At 36.0% G+C, this 8,136-nt stretch overlaps 1 pseudogene; it reads left to right on the forward strand.

The window, feature by feature from the left end:
• The first annotated feature begins 7,231 nt into the window (after positions 1-7,231).
• Positions 7,232-7,851, forward strand: LOC118538503 (large ribosomal subunit protein eL21 pseudogene; annotated as a pseudogene).
• The last annotated feature ends 285 nt before the right edge of the window (positions 7,852-8,136 follow it).

Here is an 8,136-nt window from a genome sequence, read left to right on the forward strand (position 1 = left end):
AGATGACATACAAATAGCCTACAGACACATGAAAATATGCTCAACATCACTAATTACCAGGGAAATGCAAATCAAAACCACAATGAGATATCACCTGACAACTGTCAGGATGTCTAGAAACAAAAATACAAGAAATAATAAGGGCTGGCCAGGACGTGGAGAGAAAGGAACCTTCACGCACTATTGGTGGGAATGCAAATTGGTGCAGCCACTGTGGAAAACAGTATGGAAGTTCCTCAAAAAATTAAAAATAGAATTACCATATGATCCAATAATTCCACTACTGGGTATTTATTCAAAGAAAATAAAAACACTAACTCAAAAATATATGCACTCATATGTTTATTGCATCATTATTTATAAGATATGGAAGCAACCCAAGTGTCCATCCACTGATGAATGGATAAAGAAGATGTGAGATATATGCATATATACATATATCTTGTAAAATATATATGCACATACACAATGGACTATTACTTAGCCATTAAAAAAAGAATGCGATCTTGCCATTTGCAACAACATGGATGGACCTAGAGGGTATAATGCTATGTGAAATAAGTCAGAGTAAGACAAATACCGTATGATTTAATTAATATGTGGAATTTAGGAAACAAATAAACAAGGGGAAAAAAAGAGTAACAAAAAACAGACTCTAACTCAAAGAGTAAAATGATGCTTGCCAGAGGGGAGGTAGTGGGAGATGGGTGAAATAGATGAAGGAGATTAAGAAAAAATAATAGTAATAATAAAGCATAATTTCTTTTTTTTATTTAAATTCAATTAGCCAACATATAGTTCATCATTAGTTTCAGATGTAGTGTTCAGTGATTCTTCAGTTGCGTATAACACCCAGTGCTCATCACATCCTGTGCCCTCCTTAATGCCCAACACCTAGTTACCCCATCCCCCCACCCACCTCCCCTTCTGCAAGGGGTTTGTCTCATGGTTTGTCTCCCTCTTTGTTTCTTCCCATTCAGTTTTCCCTCCCTTCCCCGGTGGTCCTCCATGCTATTCCTTATGCTCCACATATGAGTGAAACCGTATGATAATTGTCTTTCTCTGATCGACTTATTTCACTTAGCATAATACCCTCCAGTTCCATCCATGTCAATGTAAATGGTAGGTATTCATCCTTTTTGATGGCTGAGTAATATTCCATTGTATATATAAACCACATCGTTATCCATTCATCTGTTGAAGGGCATCTTGGATCCTTCCACAGTTTGGCTATTGTGGACAATGCTGCTATGAACATTGGGGTGCAGGTGCCCCTTCATTTCACTACATCTGTATCTTTGGGGTAAATACCCAGTAGTGCAATTGCTGGGTTGTAGGGTAGCAATAAAGCATAATTTCTATTTAATTAAGTAATAATTCACTAGAATATTATATTTCTGAACATATACCTAACATTATTGCCAACATGTATAGGTGTTTATATATAGTATATTGTATATTTGTATATAATATAAATTTATATATATTATACATAATACAAATATAATTTATATGTTATACATAATATAAATATATAATGTAAAAACATATGTACACACAGAGATATATGAACTTACATATACATAAGGCTTGAGTTAAGACACATATATAGAATACTCAATGTAAGAACTCATAAGCAAACAATCTTTAAAAACATGCCTGAAATATGTATAAATTACAATACGGCCCCTTTGAAGAGAGCAGTTGTTACCATGGTTATACCAGAAGTCAGGTGACAGGCAAGAAAAAGAGGGCATCAGTGAACAAGAGGACCCTGTGCCAAGCGTCACAGGGTGGGGGTGGGGGGGCAGTAAACTAGAAGACAGGAGGATGAGCTATACTCCTTCTATTTGTTAGAATTTGGTTACTTATTTAGAATTCACATTAATATAAATATAAGAAAATGAACTGTGCAAATTGTCCAGGAACTATATTATTATTATCAAAGTTAGTTTACTTTGAAGTGAGTTGCAGAAATAATAAGGAAATTTGTATTAGCACTGTGTGGTTACTTCCTGTTCTGAATACTTCCTGAGGAGCAATGTACAAAGACACTGAGGCATCTCAGTGTGTTTTTTTAAAGGTTAGAGCTGTACCTGAGAAAAACAAACAAACAAAAAACAGAAATAAGTTGTCATTCTAAAATAACATATTTGAATGTTTCTAATAATTCTATGAATTGATTCGCAATGTCATGGAATTTTCATTGGTAATACACCTTTGTAAATATAATCATGTGCACACTATTAAATAGTCATATAACCAGCCTAAATCACCCAGATATATTCAACTTATTACCTGTCCCTATTAGAATAAATGCATGGTTTCCGCCCATGCTTTAAAAAACCTTAATGATTCATTAATAAATAGAAAAATATGGAAAAAATTAACATAATCATCTGAATCATCCTAGTTAAAAAAAAGTCACTTTTTTACCTGGTATACTGAGTGGATAGATGAAATATCATTAACTACTATAACATGTGATGATTTGGGAAAGCTGTGTTCAAGTTTGCCTTTGCAGAGTCAATTAGGTAAATGAGCCTTTCCACAAATTAATACTGTAAATAAGTGAATTGTGGCCTGCATGAGTTAAGGGCAGATATTGTTCTCATATATTTATAAACCCAATTGGGAAAGAATAATTTTGTAGATTTAAGGAATATACTATTATAAAAATATATTATTAAATTAATATATTGCCTATACAGATATTATTACATATTATAATGCATTATTAAAAAACAATTACATTTATTAAGAAATATCTCATTCAATTGCCCTATCTTTACTACTTTATTGTATTTGAATGTACTAGTATTATACAGAATCTAATGAGATGTCAGGGCCCTGAAAATAAATGGTAGTCATTACTGCTCATCTTTTAATTTTCAAGGTCAGAGATTCATTGTCAAATTGGTAACCTAATAAACATAAATTAATTTCTCTAAATTTAATTAATTTAAATAATTGCTTCATGGGTAGAACTAACCAGTTCGTATAAGCAAAGTTGAATTTTACATGCCCATGCATGAAGTTCTAAATCCTGATTTCCACCCCCATCCTCCTTTGTCATCCTTCTATGCACTTTCATCTATCTACCTATTTACTGAGCTATCTGCGTAGCTCCAGCTTCCTAACTATAAGTCATTTCTATCATTAGTCCCATTCCACCGAGAGAAAACTCTAACAAAGGTATTAAGTAACTTGATTAATGGCACACAGCAAATAGTAGGAAAGCTGAGAGTGAAGCTCAAAAATGTCCACCTTCAAATCCATTGTCTCAGTCACTGTACTGGATTGCCACCACAGGTTCTCTGACCTAGACGTCCCCAAACCATTCCCCAATGCGCTGACCAACTTCTATCCCCCATTCTCGCTCAGCATATTACACACACCCCGAGGTCCATCACTTACAGCAGCCTTTTGAATTTTTACAAATTCTTCATATCTTCTTAAAACGAGATAACATTCACTACGCCTTTTCCAAGTCTTCTCAATATAAATCTTTTTGTATGATTCTCAACCATGGGATCTATTCCCCTGCTGGGTCATTTGTCATTATCTGCCTTCTTCTTTTTTTTTTTTTTTTTTTTTTGATAAGTACTCTCTCCCCGACTAACTTGTGAGCTCTTTGATAAGAACCAACTTGCTATTTTTTTTTAAATCCACCAAAATTTGTTATAGTTTGCTGAAGAATTGAAAACAAAGAATAAGCTATCAATTTTCTTCAGTTTGAAGACTAATTTTCACTGTATACATATTTTCAAGATTAAAACTTTCTTTTCCTAACAAGTTTTCACCAAAAAATGTTTTAAACAGCAAATTATATGGTATCTAGATTAAAATGTGAATATCTTTAATAAAGTCTAGGCCTGGGAAGCAGAGGGGGAGGAGAATCCACATATACACTGTGATAACTGGCGAAATAGAGCAGAGGCAAGGGTTATGTTTGCAAAGAGGTCTAGAAGGTCTCCAGAGGGAAAATAGGAAAGGGAGATTTAGATTTGATTCTCAGGTCCCAGGATGCCAGGTTTAGATATCATGAGTCGGGGGCATAGGGGATTGAAGCTCCTTTATTGTCATGAGTGAAAAATGAGTTCACTGGAGCAGAAAAGACTCAGTGGGCATGAGTTGATTTTGGGAGAAGAATAATTTTAGGTTAAACTTGTTTTATCTTTCTATCCAAGTCTGAGACAACTGGACATAAGTTTCTCAAAAATAAGAGCTATACGGAACTGAAAAAAATGGATAAATATAAATGCTATAACATTAAGAATATTATTTAAAAAATCAAGAACTTCCATTTCCATTATAGGAAGCCCAAGCATGGTACTAGGAAGCATGGAAATGAAACCTGTTTGTTTTAGTGAGAGAAACATGATTCGTGACAAAGGTAGGAAGATCACTACCAGTAATTATGAAAGAGGTCATAACTCTGTGAAAACAAAATAAATGTGCCATGATTGGGCCACACAAAGGGAACATGGAGCAGAGCTTGGCAGTGACATAATGAAAGAAATTGATGCCCACGGGTTACAGAGGTTAATATCAAAACCTGCTAAAGAGAACCTATCAGAAACCTAGCTCCCTGTCAGAAAATGGGAGAAGCTAGGAGAAGAAGTTGTAATCCCATTCTGCTTGGCACAACTTGGACAAAGAGTTAGACGAAGAGTATGTCTGCAATTGTTATTCTTGTAATCATACCTTCCTCATGGCTCTTCTGGCTAATGTAAAAGCATGTGCTACACAGCATAAAATAAACATTAAAAGTGAAAGATTACGATGTCACTATTAAGTTATTAATTTTTAAAGTATTCTTTCAATGATTAAAAAACAAACTGTTAGCTGATCTAAGCCACAAATCTGGTTAAAAAAAAATCAGCAGGAGGGTTCTCTGTTGTGCTGTGACTTCTGAGAACTTCATGCATAAACTCCCAGCCCAACAGTCCTTTGAAAACATGCCTCTCCACAGGAATGCCCCAGTGTGTCCACAATGTAAACAGCTCACATTGACCAAGACTCAACCATCTTTTCAGTTTGGGCCTGAATTTGTTATATCATCTCTTCTCTTACCCCTTCCTAGCCTCCTCAGATTTAGGGTCACCTCCCAAACAGCCTTAAAAAAATAGTACCACCACCAAAAAAAAAAAATAAATAGTACTACCTGTCTCTTTTTCTAGAGCTCATCTCATTGGGCAGGGAAAGCCAAAAATTTCATCGTGGGTGAATATTGTGCCCAAATGCTAGCAAGCAGGTCTAATGTGATTATAAAGATCTTAAAGTGCATGCATCAATCCTCAGATGAGCTGACTCATTTCCCACTGCACACTAGCATCCACCCCTCTCCTGTGTACCTGTTTGGTTAATGATTTCTCCCTGTTACACTATAAATTCCACAAAGTAACCCTGCAGCATTTTCTTCGTAAAATAAATCATTATCTTTTGTCAGAGGAGTGCATAATTACAACAAAATAACAGTTCAAAACTGCTTACAATTGGCTTTTTACATTTGACGTCTGCAGAAGAGAATAATTGCCTAAAGACAATGTATAACCTTGATTTAAATGACTTACTACGCACACTTTGCATATATGCAGTGAAAATAATCTTCACTCAAAACAGTTTCCCCTGCTGACAAATGATTTCGTTTAGGTTGAAAACAGTATACATTTATAATCCCCTTGTCTGTTTTATAACTTTGTGTATCTTGCATCCACTCCCTTTCACCTTGTTGCCCTACTTTGTAATCCAAGAGATCGTTTTTCATCTATGTTAACTTTTTAAAATAAAATTCAGTGCAAGTCTGAGGGAAAATAAAGAAGTAAATCATACAAATAGGATAGAGAAAATGAAGGGAAGAATAGTATTCATGTTCTTTCCCTCCCTCTACATGTACGTACCCTTAATGCTATTGTGATAGCTACACGGAAGGGTAGGCAGTAGCATAAGCTGCTACCAGATATCACTTCATGTCCTGTAGACCATCAGATGACCTAATCCAATTAGGAGAACTCCAGTTTGCCTCCGTTTCTTTCATAGCAGGCAATAATATTTCTCTGAATGTTGAAGGTTTTGTAGGGCATTTGGGGGGAGTTACAAGCAATCTTGTAGAGGGGTAGATTCATTGTATACTTTCACGTCTCCTATCTTAAGTGTTGTCAGATGAATGATCAAAATGAATTGGAAACCAAATAGAATGTTGGGAGAGAAAAATGTCTTACTCCTCTTAAATGAGAACACCGTTAAAACGGGAAAAGGAAATGCTTGTAAGAGAGAGGCCAGACCAAAAAGGCTTCAAAATACTTGAGAACGCCTATCATGCGTTTTGATATTACTAGCTGCCTTTCTTTTAGTAAAATGCAGACTCCAACCATCATTAAGTTGTATTTAAAGCTTTGCAGATGGTGGTCAATATTAATAGATGGTTACTTGTATCAAGCTGTTGGAAAGTCCAAAGTAAAAATTGCTCAATGATGGGATATAAGTAGAGAGGAAGGTTCCAAATGGTTTGGAAACTTTGACATACGGAGAAGAAAAGCCAAAGAACTAAGGATTAGAAATAGAGGGCAAAAGCAGCTGGTCCACAGGCAGTGCATCTGGGCCCTTTTTAGAAAAGACATACTGATATTAATATCAGCTGAGCTTTCTAGCATTGGAGGAAGTGGCTGTGCCTGATCAGAGTATCCTCGCCAGAGCAGAGGTTTTTAAATAGGACTCAGTGAATGCCTGTCTATCTCCACAGGGTTCTACAAGGTCTGTATAAGACGTTTTTAAGAAACGCATTGCTTTAAAAAATAGATAAGACAAGCATATTCTGGGTGATTTAATCCTTTTATCATAAAATGAAATACAATGAGGTACTTCAAAGCTGGCATTTCAATGTCATTGGATACAACTGGATCCAAATGTCTACTCATCATTCATTTATTCCATCAGATATAGATACACACACACACACACATACATATATGTATGTGTATAGGCATGTACACACACAAAGTCTCTGCTACATGCCAGACACTAACTGAAGACTGAGCACACAGGAGTAACAGACAAAATTTTTGTTTCCATAGCCCTTCTATATCCCATGATAATATATGGGCTAGAACAAATCCTATCCAGAGAATTAAAGAGGGTGGTGTGATAAGAGAGCATGCCTGAGTACGGACTCCTGATAAAGAGTTCTGCAAACTCTTCTATTAGGAGATGTTATTTAAGGGAACCACCATCTTCCAGTAATTTGCCAAAATGACCAACACAAAGGGAAAGAGGAGAGGTACCCGCTATATGTTCTCTAGACCTTTTAGAAAACATGGAGTTGTTCCTTTGGCCACATACATGAGAATCTATAAGAAAGTTGATATTGTGGACATCAAGGGAATGGGCACTGTTCAAAAAGGAATGCCCCACAAATGTTACCATGGCAAAACTGGAAGAGTCTACAATGTTACTCAGCATGCTGTTGGCATTGTTGTAAACAAACAAGTTAAGGGCAAGATTCTTGCCAAGAGAATTAATGTACACATTGAGCATATTAAACACTCAAAGAGTTGAGACAGCTTCCTGAAGCGTGTGAAGGAAAATGATCAGAAAAAGAAGGAAGCCAAAGAGAAAGGTCCTTGGGTTCAACTGAAGCACCAGCCTGCCCCACCCAGAGAAGCACACTTTGTGAGAACTAATGGAAAGGAGCCCGAATTGCTGGAACCCATTCCCTATGAATTCATGGCATGATAAATGTAAAGAAAATAAAAGACCTCAAGACTGTAAAAATGTTTCTCTTAATTGAGTAGAAGTGTGGTGTCCTTTCCCCCAAAAAAATATTTAAAGCAAACTTCGTGTCCAAAAAAAAAAAAAAAAAGATGTTATTTAAAGTGAAACATGCATAATAAAAAGGAGAACACCAAATAATAAAAAAGAGTTAAGAGAAACCCAGGCAGATGAGTTGGCAGGAGGACCATCAACACCAACAGAGAGGAACCAAGAAAGCACGCAGTGGCTAACTTGGTGACTGAGTGTTGATATTACGTCAGTGAACAGGGACCAGGTCATGAGGGCTCTGTGGTCCAGGACAGAGTTTCTGAATTCTTCAAATTGCAATAAAAAGAAATGCACATTTTTAAGCTCCAATATTGC

The sequence above is a fragment of the Halichoerus grypus genome, chromosome 1 (genome assembly GCF_964656455.1).
Source record: "Halichoerus grypus chromosome 1, mHalGry1.hap1.1, whole genome shotgun sequence".
NCBI lineage: Eukaryota > Metazoa > Chordata > Mammalia > Carnivora > Phocidae > Halichoerus > Halichoerus grypus.